Here is a 20,078-nt window from a genome sequence, read left to right as displayed (position 1 = left end):
TACATAATATATCACATATATAATGTAATATATGTGTATATGTATATATGTATACATATATGTACATATACATTTGTATTATATAAAATATATACATATATGTGTATATGTACATACACATATATACACACATATATGTACACACATATATATCATATGGGTATATATGTAATATATATTATATGTGTATATATGTAATATATAATGTGTATATATGTATACATGTATTATATATATAATATGTTTGTATATATATTATTTGTGTGTATATGTATATATGTATATATCTCTCTTTGGCTCTAATAGTATTTGCTCTGTGTGTCTTGGTGCTCCATTTTGGTGTTTGTATATATATGTGTATATATATAAACACATGAACATCAAACAGTATGCTCCTGCAAGACTGATAAGTCAATGAAGAAGTTAAGAGAGAAATTTTAAAATTTCTTGAAAGAAATGAAAATGGAAATACACCACACGAAAATCTATTGGATACAGCAAAAGTGATACTAAGAGGAAAGTTTAAAGCAATAAATGCCTACATCAAAAAGTAGAAAAACTTCAAATAAACAACCTAACAATGTATCTTAAAGAACTGAAAAAGAGCAAATCTAACCCCAAATTAGAAAAGGAAAAGAAATAACAATGATCAGAGCAGAAATAAATTAAATTGAAGTGAAGAAAATGAAAAAAATCACCAAAATTAATAGTTGTTTTTTTTGGAAAAGATAAAGAAAACTGACAAATTTTGGTTGAGCCAGTCTAAGAAAAAAATGGAAGAATCAAAGTGAGAGATGAGAAAGGATATATTATAACTGATAGAAATTCAAAGAATCATTGGAGACTATTATGAGCAACTATATACCAATAAATTGGAAATCCTAGAAGAAGTATGCAAATTCCTAGACATATACAACCTACCAAGATTGAACCAGGAAGAAATCCAAAACCTGAATGAACTGATATCAAGTAATGAGATCAAAGCCATAATAAAAAGTCTCCCAGCAAAGAAAAGCCCAGGACCCAATGCCTTCACTGCTGATTGTTATTAAACATTTAAAGAACTAACACCTATCCTACTGAAACTATGCTAAAAAAAACAGGGGAAGAGAAAAAATATTTCCAAACTCACTCTGTGTGGCATGTATTACTCTGATATTAAGGCCAGACCAAAACACAGCAAAAAGAGAAAACTACAGTTCAATTTATCTGATGAACGATGATGCAAAAATCCTCAACAAAACAGTAGCAAACTAAATTTAAGAACATATTAAAAAGACCACTCATCATGACTTAATGGGATTTATTCCTGGGATGCAAAGATGGTTCAACATGCACAAATCAATCAATGTGATACATGAATGAAGGACAAAAACTATGTGATCATCTCAGCTGATACTAAAAAAGCATTCGATAAAATTCAACATACTTCATAATAAAAACCATCAAAAAACTGGGTTTAGAAGGAACATACCTCAACATAATAAACACCATATATGACAGACTGACAGCTAGTATAATACGGAATGAGTAAAAACTGAAAAGCCTTTCCTCTAAGATCTGGAACACAGCAAGGATGACAACTTTCACCAATTATTCAACATAGTACTAGAAATTTTGGCTAGAGTCATCGGACAAGAGAAAGAAACAAAGGGCGTCCAAATTGGAAAGGAAGAAGTCAAATTATCCATGTTTGCAGATGACATCATTGTATTTTTGGAAAAAACAATGACTCTACCAAAAACATATTAGAACTCATAAACAAATTCAGTAAAGTAAGATAGAAAGTCAACATACAAAAATCAGTAGCGTTTCTATATGCCAACAATGAACAATCTGAAAAAGAAATCAAGAAGGTAATACCACTTTAATAGCTACAAATAAAATTAAATACCTTAGAATAAAATTAACCAAAGAAGAGAAAGTTCTCTACAATGAAAACTCAACTGATATTGAAAAAGCATTTGATAAAATTTAACACACTTCATGATAAAACCTGTCAAAAAAACTGGGTCTAGAAGGAACATACCTCAACAAAATAAAAGTCATATATAACAGACAGACAGCTAGTATATCTTGAATGGGTAAAAGATGAAAGCCTGTCCTCTAAGATCTGGAATACAACGATGATGGACTGGTGTGAGGGGAATGGTTTTGGGATGATTAAAGAACATTACATTTATTGTGTACTTTATTTCTGTTATTATTATATTGTAACATATAATGAAATAATTATATAACTCACCATAATGTAGAAACAGTTGGAGCACTGAGCTTGTTTTCCTGCAACTAGATGGTCCCATCTGGAGGTGATGGGAGACAGTGACAGATCATCAGGCATTAGAGTCTCACAAGGAGCACGCAACCTAGATCGCTCACATGGGCAGGTCACAATAGGGTTCGTGGTACTATGAGAATCTAATACTGCTGCTGATCTGACAGGAGTTGGAGCTCAGGTGGTAATGTGAGCAATGGGGAGCAGCTATAAACACAGATGAATCTTTGCTCACTCACCCACCACTCACCACCTGTTGTGTTGCCCAGTTTCTAACAGGCCATGGCTCCCATCCATAGACCAGGGGTTGGGGAGCCCCTACTATAAAACAGTCATGCAAGAAACTAAAAGAATACCAAAAATGAAAATATTTTCGTGTTAAAGTATTGGAATAATCAATGTTGTTAAAATGTCCATAATACCCAAGGCAACGTACAGATTCAGTGCAATCTCTATCAAAAGACCAATGACATTCTTTCACAGAAATAGAAAAAAAATTCTAAAATTTATATGGAACCACAGAAGACCCAGAATAGCAAAAGCCATCCTGAGCAAAGAGAATAAAACTGGAAGAATCACATTACCTGAGTTCAAATTTGGTTACAGAGTTCTAGTAACCAAAACAGCATGGTACTGGCATAAAAACAGACCTATAGACCAATGGAAAAGCACATGGAACACAGAGATAAGTTTATACATCTATAGTGAATTCATTTTCAACAAAGGTATCAAGAGCAAACATTTGAGAAAGGACAGCTTCATCAATAAATGGGGCTAGGAAAGCTGGACATCCGTATGGAGAAGAATAAAACTGGACTTCTTTATACATATAAAAATCAAATCAAAACAAGAATCAAATCAAAATGCATTAAAAATTTAAATCTGAGACCTGAAATCATAAAACTACTAAAAGAAAACATTGGAGAAACTTTCCAGTACATTAGTCTGGGCAAATTGTGTGTGTGTGTGTGCGTGTGTGTATGTGTGAGTGTGTGTGTGTGTAACACACCAAAAGCACAGTCAAAATGAAAATGGACAAATGGGATATTTTAAGTTAAAAAGCTTCTATACAGCAAAGAAAATCATAGTAATCCAAGTAAAAATGTACAAAAGACTCAAATAGGCATTTCTCAAAAGAAGGTATAAAAGGTAAACATATATGAAGAAGTGCTCAACATTATTGATTATCAGAGAAATGAAAATGAAAACTACAATGAAATATAATCTCATCCCAGTTAAAATGGCTTCTATCCAAAAGACAGGCAATAATAACTGCTGGCAAATATATGGAGAAAAGGGAACCCTGGTACACTGTTGGTGGGAATGTAAATTAATACAGCCACTATGGAGAACAGTATGGAGGTTCCTCAAAAAACTAAAAGTAGAATCACCATATGATCCAGCAATTCCACTGATAGGTATATTGCCAAAAGAGAAAAAAAAAATCAGTGTATCAAACATGGGAGTATCTGTACTCCTATGTTTACTGCAGCACTATTCACAATGCTCAAGATTTGGAAGCAACCTAAGTGTCCATCAATAAATTAATGGATAATAAAAAAAGGGGGTACTTATACACAATAGAGTACCATCAGAAAAAAGAGTACGATTCCGTTATTTACAGTAACATGGATGGAACTGGAAATCATTATGTTAAGTGATAAAAGCCAGGCACAGAAAGACAAACCTCACATGTTCTCAATATTTGTGGGAACGAAAAATTAAGGCAATTGAACTCATGGAGATAGAGAGTAGAATGGAGGCTGGGATGGGTAGTTGGGGGTGGGGGTGGTGTGGGGATGGTTAATGGGTACCTAAATATAGTTAAATAGAATGAGTAAGATCTACTATTTGATAGCACAACAGAGTGACTGGAGACAACAATAATTTATAGTTCATTTAAAAATGACTTAAAGAGTATAATTGGAATGTTCATAACAGAAAGAAGTGATAAATGCTTGGGATAAATACCCTACTTTCCCTAATGTTATTATTATACATAGTACGCCTGTATCAAAATATCTCACATACCCCATAAATATATACACCTACCACGTACCCATAATTAATTTTTTTTTGAAAAATAAGTATTTATTAACTTCTTGGTTTGTTGAATAATCAAATAAATATAATTGAGTAATTTTAAATATAAGTAGTCAACAGAACCCTCCTCCCCTGTGCCACTATTGTTATTTCATCATGAATTTTAAATATGAGAAAAGGCATTAGAATCAGTAGTCTTATTAACTCTGCAGAAACAGTTTATAGTAAAAACAAAAATCATATTTAGATGCCATTTTATAAGGAATGTGAATTTAATGCTTTTACAGCCTGGCTCTTTTATATAAATTTTTTTCACTACAATATCACATGTATTCAACTTCGTAACACATGAGTGCACAGACCAAACCTGAAAGTTATTTTTCATGCCCCTGCACATGTTCCAAATTCATCCATCTGATAGCCTACCAACTTCATCTTCTTTTTGATCCCTATCTTTGACCTCTTCCCTCTTTCCACCCCAGTTTTGCCTGCTTGCTCTGGAGGCCTGCTGACAATTTCTACCATCCTGGGATGGGTCCATTGTTTCCTGAAATCCGTGTTTTTCCTCTTTTTGTTTTTTCTCGTGTTTGGAAGAAACACCTCCTCTATTAACTTCCTAAGAAAAGTTGCATGAACAGTAAACACTTTAAAATCTCACATGCCTGAAAATGTCATTAATCTCCTCTCACACTTGATAACTAAGTTCACTAGGTGTAAAATTCTAGTTGAGAATCATTTCCTTTTAGAATGTTTAAGGTGTTTAGCTTTTGGTTCTTTTTAACTTTCAATGATTTTTAGCTCTTAAATTTCAGTAAAAACTCTTAGTTAACAAAATTGCTAAAAATGTAACTGAAAAGTTACTTTTAACAATCTTATAACATACTTACTCCAGATACTTTGCATATAAATTCTTTCTTTTCTTTTCCTCTTCTTGCTGTAAGCTCTTAAGATATTGTCTTTGTTTCTAGAATTGTAAGTTTACAAATCATATTACCTGTGTTGGCCTTTTTAAAACTATTGTGCTGTAATATGGAAATTTATGTTCCTAACTTCTAAAAATACATTGAATTATTTCTTTGATAATTTCTTCTCTATTTGTTATCTCTGAAATGTTTATTATTCATATCCAAATACACTGATTGTCAAAATTTATTTTCTTTTTTTTCTTTCTTACTAGAAGTCCATTAGAGAATAATTTTATTAATGATTTGCTTTATAGGCCACCGTTTGTTCAAAGGGTCACTTTTTTTTTTTTTTTTTTTACTTTTTTGGTGAACTACAACATACATACAGAAAAGTAAATAAAATATAAATGTACAATTAACAGCTAATTATAATACAAATGCCCACATAATATGTCCCAGGTCAAGCAATAGAACATTACCAGACCCCAGAAGTTTCCAGCATGTCTCTTACCAATTATAACATCCTCCTTTTCCACTATCTTGACTTTTATTATAATTACTTCCTTGTTTTACACTGTATTATAGTTTCGCCACCTATGCAGGCATTCCTAAAAATCATGATTTCACTTGACCAAATTTTGGTCTTTATATAAATGCAATCATACTACATGCATTATTTCAAACTTGCTTCATGTGTACATTATAGTTATAAAATCCACGTTCCTTACAACTATGTTTTTCTCTTATTGCTGTATAATGTTCCATTGTATGAACATAGCATAATTTATTTATCCATTCTACCTATGATGGATATTTGGGTTGGTTCAGACATCGAACAATTATGAGCCATCCTGCTGTGAACTTTCTTGTACATATATTCTTGGGCATATGTGCTTTTGTTTCCCTAGGGCATGGAGCTCTCTAGAAAGGGGAAATGCAAGGATGCACAGAGGGTATATATCATCACCTTTACCAGAAAATTCACTTTCCAAACTGGTGGTACCAGTTTACAATTCCACCAGCAGTAGATGAAAATGTCATTGCTCTACATTCTCGCCAACCAACGGTGTTTAATAAGACTTCTAAATTTCAGATTTGATTTTTGTAAAAGCTTCCACCTTAACTTTTAATAAAACACAATTGTGAAGCTTAGTATGATGTCTTCAGTGTATGCCCTCTCCTCACAACCTAGCAGAGCTGGCAACTCCATTAATACTGCTGCCCCCTCCTGTACAAGTGACAAAGTGGTCTGTGGTTGGTTTCATTTAGCATGGTTCCCAGCCTCTTCACAGTCTAAGTCCTTCTTCTGTGCATATGCTTCACTTTGTCCATGTCTCTTTTAGCATGTGGTTTCCAAGACTATAAATATTGTCTTCCCCAAATGAGCTGGTGGGTGTGGAGAATCAGACTCAATGAGAAGTTATTCTGAAACATCATAAAGATATGTCCAGGTGCAGGCTACTTGCCAAGAAAACAAACAAGACAGGGCATCATGAGTCTGTCTGCAAGCTGAGTGTGGTCTAAGTCCTTAACTATTAAGACATTTTAGGGTTTTTTTCATAGGTGGGAATTGAACAATGAGAACTCATGGACACAGGAAGGGGAACATCACACTCCGGGGACTGTTGTGGGGTGGGGGGAGGGGGGACAGACAGCATTGGGAGATATACCTAATGTAAATGACGAGTTAACGGGTGCAGCAAAACAACATGGCACATGGATACATATGTAACAAACCTGCACATTGTGCATATGTACCCTAAAACCTAAAGTATAACAATAAAAAAAAAGAAATTTTAGGGTTTTTTTGTGACAGGATGATTTGTGCAGCAAACCACCATGGCACACACTTACCTATGAAACAAACATGCACATCCTGCACACATGCCCGTGAAAGTAAAAGTTGGAAAGAAAAATTTTAAAAAATCTTATCTTTTTTTCTCTTTTTTCTCTGTCTTATTATTTTTATCTGGCAGATTTTTTGAATTGTATCTTCCAAACTTCTACCTAGTTTTTCATTTATGCAGTCACATTTTAAATTTCCAATAGACTCTTTTTTGTTCTTGAAGTCTCTATTTTTATAATCTAATTTTTTGTTATATAGCAAAATCTCTCTCACCTCTCTAAGGACATAACTAAGTTTCATAATGTTTTATTCTTCTTTCTTTACTGATTTTTTTTACTTCCAGTTTGTTTAATTTTTTTAATTGTTTTGTTCTCAGTCGTATTATTATTTTTCTCATATAGGAGTTAAGACTGTACTTGACTTTAATTTTCTAGTTAATAATTAGATTCTGTAAGGTCAGTGGGAAATTTTATGTTCAGTAATCGATCTCATTACATGGTAGGCATTACAGTAGATTGGTCAATTGGTTTATCAGTTCATTGTTGCTGTATCACAACTCAACTTCAAAATGACTAGCTTAAAACAGTATCCATTTATTTAGCTCATGATGGTTCAAGTGGAGTCTGAACTGGCCCAGCTGATCTCTCTGGATTAGCTCATAGTTCAGTGATCAGCTGTCATGTTGGCTGGCAGCTGGATGATATAGGTTCTTATGTGTGGTTGTTGGCAGGTTGTTAGCTAAAGAATCTTTGTTTTTCTCCTCTCCTTGTCCAGCAGGTTAGATGGGACTTGTTTACATGATGACCTTAGGATTCCAAGTGCAGTTAGAGATCAAGTCCCAGTATGCAAGTGTTTATGAAGCATCAATTTTGTATCACGTTTGTGAATGTTCTTTGGCCAAAGCAAATCCCATAGCAAACATAGATTCAAAGGCTGGGGAAATTGTTCCCAAGTCTTAATGGGAAGATCTTCAATGTTACACTGCAAGATGCAAGGAGGAGAAGACTATATGGCTATTTTTATAATCTACTGCAGAATGGCTCCCAGCTGTTGCTTTACTGGGTATTTTCAAATGTCATATAAATATTTTCTCTTAAAATTTTATGCAGAAATAAAATTTTAAGGGAATGTAAGTGTGGCTACAAGTGTTTCAAGTGAAGGATAAGGCAGGAAGGGTCTTTTAAGTCATTATGCCAACTTTCTATTAAACTTTCTGTATTCATTTTGGTACTCTACACTCATCTTTGCCTATTGACATAAATCAAGAGACCCTCTGGCTTAACTTTCCCAAAGAATAAGCTTTCAGTCTTCTGTTAGTTGGTAGAGAGGAAGTTGTCTCATTATGTAGACAGCAGATAAAGCCTTAAACAAATGCACCTATGATGTTTGTAGTTGCAGTTAACAATGAAGTGGCTTTTAAGCAGGGCCTACCAGATACTATTATTCAGAAATAGTCTATGGGTAAATCTTTTCATGATGTACAAATTTCAAATGCTATATATTTTATTTATCAAACATTTAAATTAATATGTCTTAAGCCAAAGACATTTCACAAAAGTCTTACCAACAGTTCTAAGTACATTGGATTAGGTAACTGAGCTGGGAACTCTTCATGTAATAACTTCTTTCAAACCTTTCCCTTTACACTCCACCTGCAAGTACATTTTATAGAGGCACCAGGTGCCTGCAAATCTTTGAGCCTTGAAATCTTCTGCAGTATTTTCCCAACTGCTAACTTTAGATTTACCTTTGTCTTTTCTGCTGGGGCAGTTATTCCTCATGTGTACGCTTTCTAGATTTCAACATTTTCTTGCTATCATTTCCTCTCTTTTTTTTTCCTATGATTTTTGGGTTTTTAATCATAGCATAATTTTTATAGGAGTGAGTGGTGGAAGTAGACATGCTTCCCTGTTTTTTTTTCTTTTTACTTTTACAAACAGTGCTAAAATTATCATTCATTTATGTCTAATCTGGTGTTAGAAAAATTCTATGTTGTTTACACTAAATATCAATGCAAATAAAATATGTATTTGGTAAAAGGCAACAAAATACAGTTTATAATCACTATTTCTATTTATAAATTAATTCATGAGACAAGAGCTAATATATTTTCATATAACTTTTTTTAAAGAGATGGTGTCTTATTATACTGCTCAGGCTGCTTTCAAACCCTTGGCCTCAAAATCCCCCCTCCTTGGCCTCCCAAAGTGCTATGAGCCTCTGCACCCAGCCTTACCTATAAGATTTAATAGATAAACTGACCGTATGCCAGAATATTGTTGCTGTTGCTTAGACTGAATGACAGAATTTTATTGTAAGAACTCTTGAAGTTTTATAACTTTAAGATTAAATGCTAGAAAGTTATATACTAAGTAATCTATAAAAGTTGAAAATAATAAAACCTAAACTTTCTACAGATCAAAATGGGCTAACAGAACAAAAATATAAATGTTATAGACAGATATCTTGACATCTTAAATTAATGAGGAAAAAATAACTTTGGCAGAATTTTAATAAACTGAAGAGATTATGTGCATGTGATTAGAATTAATTCATACTATGAAAATATATAATTTCAGTGGTCTTAGCTTGGGCCACTGTAACTAAATACCATAGACTCAGTGACTTAAACAATAGATATTTATTTCTCATAGTTATGGAGGCTGGGACATCTAAGATTAAGATGCTGGAAGATTCAGTGTTTGGTGAGGGCCTTCTTCCTGGTTTGCAGACCATGCTTCTTACTATATCCTTAACTGGCAGACAGGAAGAAAGATGTCTTTAGGTTCTTCTTATTAGGTCACTAATACCATCATTAGGGCTCCACTCTCATGACCTAAATATCTCCTACATATCTAATCTTCACATTTCATTACATGGAGGGTTAAGTCTTCAACATATGAATCCTTGGAGAGACAGAATTCAGTCCACGTCATATGGTCATTTTTAATGTAATTTATTTGTATAAGACATTTGCATATTTCCACATGAATTTACATATATCTAATCAAATAGAAAAATCATATGAAGGAAATGTGGATATTTTAGAAAAAATGACTTATTAAAGTTATATCAATATTTTTCAATACTTGCTATTGTTCAGAATATAATATCTTTGTTCATTAAAACGGAAGTATTAGTGCTTTTTTTAAAAAAAAATTTATTTTACTTTAAGTTCTAGGATACATATGTAGAATGTGAAGGTTTGCTCCACAGGTAAAGGTATGCCATGGTGGTTTGCTACATCTATCAACCCATCATATCAACCCATTACCTTGGTATTAAGTCTTGCATGCATTAGCTATTTGACCCAATGCTGTCCCTCCCCTTGTTCCACAGGCAGGCCCTGGTGTGTGTTGTTACCTTCCCTGTATCCATGGAATGTCATTGTTTGGTTCCCACTTATGAGTGAGAAAATGCAGTGTTTGGTTTTCTGTGCCTGTGTTAGTTTGCTGAAAAATGTTATCTTCCAACTAAATCCATGTCCCTGCAAAGGACATGATCTTATTCCTTTTTATGGCTGCATAATATTCCATTTTCTTTATCCAGTCAATCATTGATGCGCCTTTGAGTTAGTTCCATGTCTTTATTATGGAGAATCACATGTATCTATTGAGAATAACATGTGCATGTATCTTTATAATAGAATGATTTATATTCCTTTGGGTATATACCCAGTAATGGGATTGCTGGGTCATATGGTATTTCTTATTCTAGATCCTTGAGGAATCACCACACTGTCTTCCACAATGGTTGAACTAATTTACATTCCTACCAACAATGTAAAAATGCTCTGATTTCTCCACAGCTTCACAAGCACCTGTTGTTTCTTGACTTTGTAGTAATCACCATTCTGACTGGCCTGAGATGATATCTCATTGTGGTTTCAATTTGCATTTCTCTAATGATAAGTGATGTTGACCTTTTTTTCATGTTTATTGGCTGTATAAATGTCTTCCTTTGAGAAGTGTCTGTTCATGTCCTTTGCCCATTTTTTGAGGAGTTTTTTTTTTTTCTTGTGAATTTGTTTATGTTTCTTGTAAATTCTGGATGTTATACCTTTGTCAGATGGGCAGACTGTAAAAATTTTCTCCCATTCTCTAGGTTGCCTGTTCAATCTGATGATAGTTTCTTTTGCTGTGCAGAAGCTCTTTAATTAGATCCCACTTGTCAATTTTAGCTTTTGTTGCATATGGTTTTTGTGATTTTATCATAAAATCTTTGCCCATGCCTATGACTCTGAATGGTATTGCATATATTTTCTTCTAGAGCTTTTATGGTTTTGGGTTTTACATTTAAGTCTTTAATCCATCTTGAGTTAATTTTTATAAGGTGTAGGGAATGAGTCCCATTTCAGTTTTCTGCTTATGGCTAGCCAGTTTTCCCAGTACCATTTATTAAATAGGGAATCCTTTCCCCATTGCTTGTTTTTGTCATATTTGTCAAAGATCAGATAGTTGTACATGTGTGGTCTTATTTCTGAGGTCTCTATTCTGTTCCATTGGTCTATGTGTCTGTTTTGGTACCAGTACCATGCTGTTTTGGTTACTGTAGCTTTGTAGTGTAGTTTGAAGTCAGGTAGTGTGATGCCTCCAGCTTTGTTCCTTTTGCTTAGGATTGTCTTGTCTATACAGGCTCTTTTCTGGTTCCATATGGATTTTAAAGTAGTTTTTTTTTTCTAATTCTGCGAAGAATGTAAATGGCAGTTTGATAGAAATAGCATTGAGTCTATATATTACTTTGGACAGTATGACCATTTTCATGTTATTGATTCTTCCTATCCACAAGGATAGAATGTTTTTCCATTTGTTTGTGTCCTCTCTTATTTCCTTGAGCAGTGGTTTGTAGTTTTCCTTGAAAAGGTCCTTCACATCCCTTGTTAGCTGTATCTAGGTATTTTATTATCTTTGTAACAATTGTGAATGGGAGTTCATTCATGATTTGGCTCTGTGCCTGCCTGTTGTTGGTGTATAGGAATTCTTGTGATTTTTGTACATTGATTTCTTACCCTGAGACTTTGCTGAAGTTGCTTATCATCTTAAGGAGATTTTTGGGCTGAGACAATGGGGTTTTCTAGATACAGTATCATGTCATCTGCAAGCAAGGACAATTTTACTTCCTCTCTTCCTATTTGAATACCCTTTATTTCTTCATCTGGCCTGATTGCCCTGGCCAGGGCTTCCAATACTACATTGAATAGGAGTGGTGAGAGGGGGCATCCTTGTCTTGTGCTGGTTTTCAAAAGGAATTCTTTCAGCTTTTGCCCATTCAGTATGATATTGTGGATTTGTCTTAAATAGCTCTTATGAGTTTGAGATATGTTCAATCAATATCTAGTTTATTGAGAGTTTTTAACATAAAGAGATGTTGCATTTTATCAAAGGCCTTTTTTGCATCTATTGAGATAAGCATGTGGTTTTTGTCATTTTTCAGTGACGGATTATGTTTATTGATTTGCATATGTTGAACCAGCCTTGCATCCAGGAGTTAAGCCAACTAGATCATGGTGGATAAGCTTTTTGATGTACTCTTGGATTTGGTTTGCCAGTATTTTATTGATGATTTTGCATCAATGTTCATGAGGGATATTGGCCTGATGTTTTCTTTTTTTGTTGTGTCTCTTTCAGGTTTTGGTATCAGGATAATGTTGGCCTCATAAAATGAGTTAGGGAGGAGTCCTTCCTTTTCAATTGTTTGGAATAGTTTCAGAAGGAATAGTACCAGCTCCTATTTTTACCTCTGGTAGAATTTGGCTGTGATTCAGTCTGGTCCTTTTAGTTGTGATGTTAGGGTGTCTATTTGAGATCTTTCTAGCTTTCTGATGTGAACATTTAGTGCTATAAATTTTCCTCTTAACACTGTTCTAACTGCATCCCAGAGATTCTGGTATGTTGTGTCTTTGTTCTCATTGTTTTCAAAGAACTTCTTGATTTGTGCCTTAATTTCATTATTTCCACAGGAGTCATTCAAAAGCAGGTTGTTCAATTTCCTTGTAGTTTTGTGGTTTTGAGTGAGTTTCTTAATCTTGAGTTTTACTTTGATCACACTGTGGTCTGAGAGACTGTTTGTTATGATTTCAATTATTTTGAACTTGCTGAGGAGTGTTTTACTTCCAATTATGTGATAGATTTTTGAGTAAATGCCATGTGAAAAAGATTTCATTTCTCCTTCACTTATGAAGCTTAGTTTGGCTGGATATGAAATTCTGGGTTGAAAAATTCCTTTTTTTAAGAGTGTTGAGGGCCAGGCACAGTGGCTCACACCTGTAATCCCAACACTTTGGGAGGCCGAGGAGGGCAGATCACGAGGTCAGGAGATCAAGACCATCCTGGCTAACACAGTGAAACCTCATCTCTACAAAAATACAAAAACATTAGCCGAGCCATGGTGGCAGGCACCTGTAGTCCCAGATACTCGGGAGGCTGAGGCAGGAGAATGACATGAACCCGGGAGCTGGAGCTTGCAGTGAGCTGAGATTGTGCCACTGCACTCTGGCCTGGGCAACAGAGTGAGACTCCATCTCAAAAAAAAAAAAAAGAGTATTGAATATTGGCCCCCACTCTCTTCTGGCTTGTAGAGTTTCTGCTGAGAGATCCACTGTTAATCTGATGGGCTTCCCTTTGAAGGTGAATAGGCCTTTCTCTTTGGCTGCCCTTAAAACGTTTTCCTTCATTTCAATCTTGGATAATCTGATGATTACGTGTCTTAGTGTTGATCTTCTCATAGAGTATCTTACTTGTGTTCTCTGGATTTCCTGAATTTGAATGTTGTCCTTTCTTGCTAGGTTGGGGAAGTTCTCCTGAATGATATCCTGAAGTGGGTTTTCTGTCTTGGTTCCATTCTCCTCATCTCTTTCAAGTGTTCCATTCAGTCATAGGTTCAGTCTTTTTACATAGTCCCATAGTTCTCAAAGGCTTCATTCATTCCTTTTCATTCTTTTTTCTCTAATCTTGTCTGTCTGCCTTATTTCAGCAAGATAGTCTTCAAGCTCTGATATTTTTTCTTCTGCTTGATCAATGTAGCTATTGATATTTGTGTGTGCTTCATGAAATTCTCATGCAGTGTCTTTCACCTCCATCAGGTCATTTATGTTCCTCTCTAAAGTGGTTATTCTAGATAATGCGTCCTGTAACCTTTTATCATAGTACTTAGATCCTTTGCATTGGGTTAGGACATGCTCCTTTACCTAAGCAAAGTTTGTTATTACTCAACTTCTGAAGCCTACTTCTGTCAGTTCATCTAGCTTATCCTCCATCCAGTTCTGTACCCTAGCTGGAGAAGCATTGCGATCATTTGTAGGACAAGAGGCATTCTGACATTTTGGGTTTTCGGCATTTTTTCATTGATTCTCATCTTCATGAGTTTGTCTAGTTTTGATCTTTGAGGCTGTTGATCTTTGGATGAGCCTTTTGTGAAGACGTTTTTTAGTTGATGCTGTTGTTTCTTTCTGTTTGTTTGTTTTTCTTTCAATAGTCAGGTCTCTCTTCTGTAGGGTTTGCTGGGGTTTCACTTCAGGCCCTATTCATCTGGGTCACTCTTGCACCTAGAGATGTCACTTAAGGAGGCTAGAGAGCAGCAAAGATGGGTGCCTGCTCCTTCCCCTGGGATCTCTGACCTCGAGGGGCACCGACATGATGCCAGTAGGAATGCTCCTGTATAAGGTGTTGGGCAGCCCCTGTTGGGGGTTCTCATGCAGTTGGAGAGCATGGGAACCAGGACCCATTTAACGAAGCATTTTGGCTGTCCCTTGGTGGATGGGGTGTGCTGCCCTGGGGGGGAACCCACTTGTCAGGGTTTCCCGGCTTCCTCAGAGCTTGCAGGAGGAAAGACTAAGTCTGCTGGTCCATGGAGACTATGGTTACCCCTTCTCCAAGGGGATCAGGCCCAGGGAGATCAGAGTTCTGTCCTTGAGCCCTTAGCTGGAGTTGTTGGAGTTCCTGCCTCCCCACCCAGTGAGAAGGCATGGGTCAGGGTCTGGCCTAAAAGGCTGTGTGGCCATGGGATGCCACAGCCAGTGTGCTGTGCTGTGGGGGAATACCTCTTTGGACCAAGCTATCCAGTTTCCCCAGCTCCAGCAGAGGAAAAGTGCATCCTTGAGATATAGTGATGGCTGCTGCCCTTTCCCCTGGGAACTTAGTGTCTTAGGAAGCTAACATTCACAGTGATGGCTGCCACCTCTCCCCCAGGGAGCTCAGTTGACTTAGCAGGCAGCAGCAGTGGTGATGGCTGCCTCACCCTCAGGGAGCCCTGTTGTCTTAGGTAGATTCCAGCTGAGGGGAGACTGAGAATCTGTGAGGCTCTGTGATTGGGACTCAAGGCCCTGGTGGCACGGGCTCACGAGTGGGATCTTTCGATCCATGGGTTGCACAGTCCTGAGGAAAAAGCGTGGTTTCCCTGGTTGGATAGCACTGTCACTCACCAGCTCCCTTGGCTGGGGGTAGGGGCTCCCCTGCCCTGTGTGGCTCACGCACCACCCTGCTCTTCTTTCCTCTCCGTGGGTTACACTAACCATCTAATCAATCCGGATGACAGAACCTGGATACCTCAGTTGCCAGTGCAGGATTTGCACACTGTTTTGGTTCTTCTTGGTGAGTGTCTCCCATCACGCTGCTGCTAGTTGGTCATCTTGGCCTCGCCAAGTATTAGTGCTTTTCAATGTGCTTAAATGCAACTTTAAGAATTGTTGTTCAAGTAGATTTATAATGCCCTGGGTTTTACACAGTTTTATTTTTAGAAGTTATTTTAGGTGAGACTGGAAAAGAGTTCTTTTTTCTTAATTTCCATACACACATTGGATTAAAAGGATAAGAAAGGAGGAGTTATCATAATGAGTCAGGCTTTTTTTCTTTATTTTGCTGCTATTTTTAACTGGTCTTCTTGGCTGCCCTAAAATTAATTTGGGGGGAATCTGATTAGCTTGGTGTTTTTTCCTAAATTCTTTTTAATTCTCAGGAACTTTAACTGAAAAATGCCTGATTCTCTAACCAAGAAACATAAACTTTATTTCAGTCTGGAGCAGGGCAAGGGAGAAACTAAACATCCACGAAACTCTCTGGAGTCATTGACTTATTCATCCTGTAAACTCAGAATTTGTCTCTGGCAGAGTCAAGTGCCAGAGTGTTGACTTTCTTTAAAGATGATATATGTAACTGTATAAGTAATGGTGTCCCCATGGAGTACATATTAAAGGACACATCATGAGACTTTTGAAGGAAGATCAGAAAAAGTAGTAGCAGTAGGTTCTAGTTGGCTAAGGAAGCTGTGTAGAATGGGACAAACTATATAAGAAGTGAGAATGCCAAGATGTATATCCTAGATGTTTACTAATATAAGAAGCAAATTAATGTGTATTAAGGGAGAGAAAATGGTCTTGGTCTAGCCGAAAAGAGGACTGGAATTAGCTGCATTAAAAGAACAGAAGTATTTAACTATGTTTTTCATGTGAGATTAGAATAAGAGAAGAATCGAAGGGTTTTAGTGTGTTTTGTTTCTTTCATCTTATAGATGTGTCATCTGATAGACTGAAAGGATGACTTGTTCTTCAACTCACAAATATTTAGTGGCACATGTGGAACTAGGTTTCAAAGAATCTTGTCTCTTCTAGTCTGGATTCTAGGAGAAGTAGATTTTTGAGGAGGAGTTTAGTTTGCACAATATTTATTATGGAAGGCTCTTGGGATCAACAAGCTAGTGTCACTAGTCAAGCTAGTGGCAGTCACAGCTGACCCCAGTGGGAGCTTTAGGTGTTAGAATGATCTTTGGCATTGTCTCCATTTGGGCTGATATGCTGGTCCTTTATTTCCTTACAGGGACTGGTCTTTCTGTGTGGGCTGCGGTGAGAAAGGGCATGACCTTAGTTGAGGGGGCCTGCAGCTCAGGCAATCCCTGAAGAGACTGACAGCTGAAGACTTTCTGTTGTCAGCATCTCCAGAAGCTAGTGCAGTAACTCTTTCTCAGAAGGAGAATCTGGAGGTACATTATAGCATCCACCACATTACCTGCTCATCTAGACTTCTTTTGAACTTTAAATTATGGAAGCATTCTCCTATAAATATTGGTAACTGTTTTTCCAAACTGTGGTAAGTAAATGTAGTTGAGAGCTACTTATGCTCATGAAAAATCTCAGAGTAGTTTTTGTTAGAAATGCAAAATTTGCTTTCTCAAACTTTTTTTAACAGGAAAAATTAGCTCCAAATTTTGGGGAGTTGTGACAAATACTTAACTCCATTCAGAGCATAACAACAAAAGTGAGCTATTCTAGTGCTACTCATCTCATGCACCTGCATAGTATATCAGAGAGACAAGCAGAGAGCGTTAGCTTCCTATTGCTGATTAACTAATTAATAAAAACTTAATTGCTTAAAAATAATAACACATTTATTATCTTATGATTCTAGAGGTTAGAAATTGAAAATGCGTCTCAATGGTTTAAAATCAAGCAAACATAGCATCTTCAAATCTCTCTCTTCTCTCCTCTCCTCTCTCTCTCCCTTTCACTGTGATATCTCCTTATCTTTTTCTTTGACTTTAAACTTTCTGCCTCTTCTAAGGTGCTGTGTGATTACATTGGGCCCACCTGGGAATCCAGGCTAATCCCCTCACCCAAAATCCTTTATCTTAATCACATGCGTAAAGTCACTTTTGCCATGTAAAATAACGTATTCACAGGTTTTGGGGATTTGGACAAATATATATACGAGGGAATTCTGTCTACAACACAGAATAAAACTAATTTTAGCATGAATTACGTTTGTGGTGACATCTTTGATGTAGAAATGTAGATCATTCCACATAAGAATACCTGCCTAAATATTTTTATATATTTTTTTTAAAAACTATTAGTTTATACTGTATAGAAGAGCAAATAAAAAATTGTGTCTAGGTAGCCCGTGCAACATTGATTGGCTAGTGGTAGAACACTGGGCTAAGAACCAAGATACTTCCATTCAAATCTTATCCCTGCCACTAACTGATTATGAAAACTCACAGTTCTCAGTATTTTTTTCTAAAAGTATGGTTGTCTGTCCAAGATACAAAATATAAAAACATTTCTTATTTTAACCTTAGATGGGATATTTGTCCCAATAATGGATATATGTCATGTGTATAAAAAGTCATTGAGAAATCTCAAATATTAGTTTTTACTTATTGTTTGGATTTTGTTGTGTCCTTCCACCAAATTTTTTAATCGGAAAGGTGAACTTCTGTCTGTAGCTCGAATTCTTGTTCCCTGTTTCCCTTGCTCCTTTCTTAGCTCAAAAAGAAGTAGAGGATTTACAGAGCAATGAAATATTTAAAAAGTAGTAGTAGAAGTACACAGGAGAATGATCTTCGTACTGGATAACTAACTCTTCAATAACCTGAACCTCTTCAATTCATCAACCAGGAAAATGTTAAAGAGAATATCTTACCACTATTACATCTATTTCAAAAAAGTAAGCAAGAAAAATTGTACTACATTGTTATTTTGCTGGAGGGAAATTACAAAGCACCTATATCATTGATGGAAAATTAAAATGACCCTAAGTTCTACATAACAGAAATGATTTATGAAAATAAATATTGCAACATTTGGTGTAGATTTCTAACTCAGGAGTTTGGGAAGGTGATTTAGAGAGTTGATGCAGTGGTAATACTGGTTACTCACTATTACCGGAGGATATGGTACTATAGAAAATAGAAAACCCCAATCTTAGAATGTTTGCTGTTAGACTTGGTAGGAATACATAATTAGAGAGCTGTTGTGAATCAAGACATGCAAATCAATATATAAAAATGAGTTTTTAGGATAAGAAGTATTTATCTTATACTTGTGGTAGAGAAGATTTACCAAAAAGGCAATGTTAACATTAGTTAAAACACTTATACAACTGTTGTTAAATAAAACTTCTGAAGTCATGTAGTGACTTATTTAGTTGTATAAACCATATTATCATATTCTTTTTTTGAACTGTTTACATATCTTTTAATCTCTGAACTAAGAAATTAAAATTATATTTGACAACAACAACAAAAAAAGTATAATCCTAAGCTCAAGCAAAATTAGGCATCAAATAAAAAATATCACACACATTTAAACAGGAATTTTTCACCAATATCTATAAATATAATAGAAGGATGTTTATTACAATATAATGTAGAGTAATTAGAAATGTGTAACATATCTCACTCATAGGTGGGAATTGAACAATGAGAACACATGGACACAGGAAGGGGAACATCACACACTGGGGGGACTGTTGTGGGGTGGGAGGAGGGGGGAGGGATAGCATTAGGAGATATACCTAATTCGAAATGACGAGTTACTGGGTGCAGCACACCAACATGACACCTGTATACATATGTAACAAACCTACACGTTGTGCACATGTACCCTAACACTTAAAGTATAATAATAAAAGAATTTAAAAAAAAGAAATGTGTAACATAGATAAAAATGTATTTAGTTATTATGCAGAAATATCATTCTAGGTTGAGTTATTTGGGGAGCAGGTACTGTGATGCAGTTTAGTGTGCAAGATATTTATTAGGAAATATTCTTGGAATTAATACCCGCGAAAGGGAGGGAAGGGAAGCAGGACGGGATAAAAGGAATAGTCAGAGTGTGACATAAGCCTAACAATAGCCTCTGGAGCTAATACAGCCAGGCAGAGTTAGCCCATCTTAGATGGAATGACCAGTGTTTTTACCCTTGCCTTCATTACACATTGGACATAGGCCACCCTGGGGAAGGTGCTGCTCTCTGCACTGAGGCAATCCTTGTAAGTACTGCCAGCTGAAGGCTGTCTGCCTTCCCAGTGCTTTTCTTGTAGCTGTGCCTACTACTTCTTTTTAGTGGAATCTGGACAGCAGGTCTCCATGTTTACCGTGCATAGCACACTATGATCTTAAATAGCAACAAATAGAATAATGTAAACTACACTTCCATCATCTTCAGCTAATTAACTTCCATGCACTTTAGTTTACTCATTTAAAAATAGTACTTATACATAGGATAGTGGAAAATTAA

At 35.9% G+C, this 20,078-nt stretch overlaps 1 pseudogene; it reads right to left on the bottom strand.

Annotated features, from left to right (window-relative positions):
* LOC131382102 (uncharacterized) overlaps positions 1-14,792 on the bottom strand; it is a 23,417-nt pseudogene extending 8,625 nt beyond the window's left edge.
* Between the last annotated feature and the right edge of the window lie 5,286 nt (positions 14,793-20,078).

This window comes from Hylobates moloch, unplaced genomic scaffold (genome assembly GCF_009828535.3).
Source record: "Hylobates moloch isolate HMO894 unplaced genomic scaffold, HMol_V3 SCAFFOLD_20, whole genome shotgun sequence".
Classification (NCBI taxonomy): domain Eukaryota; kingdom Metazoa; phylum Chordata; class Mammalia; order Primates; family Hylobatidae; genus Hylobates; species Hylobates moloch.
This window is presented reverse-complemented; position numbering and strand designations above follow the sequence as displayed.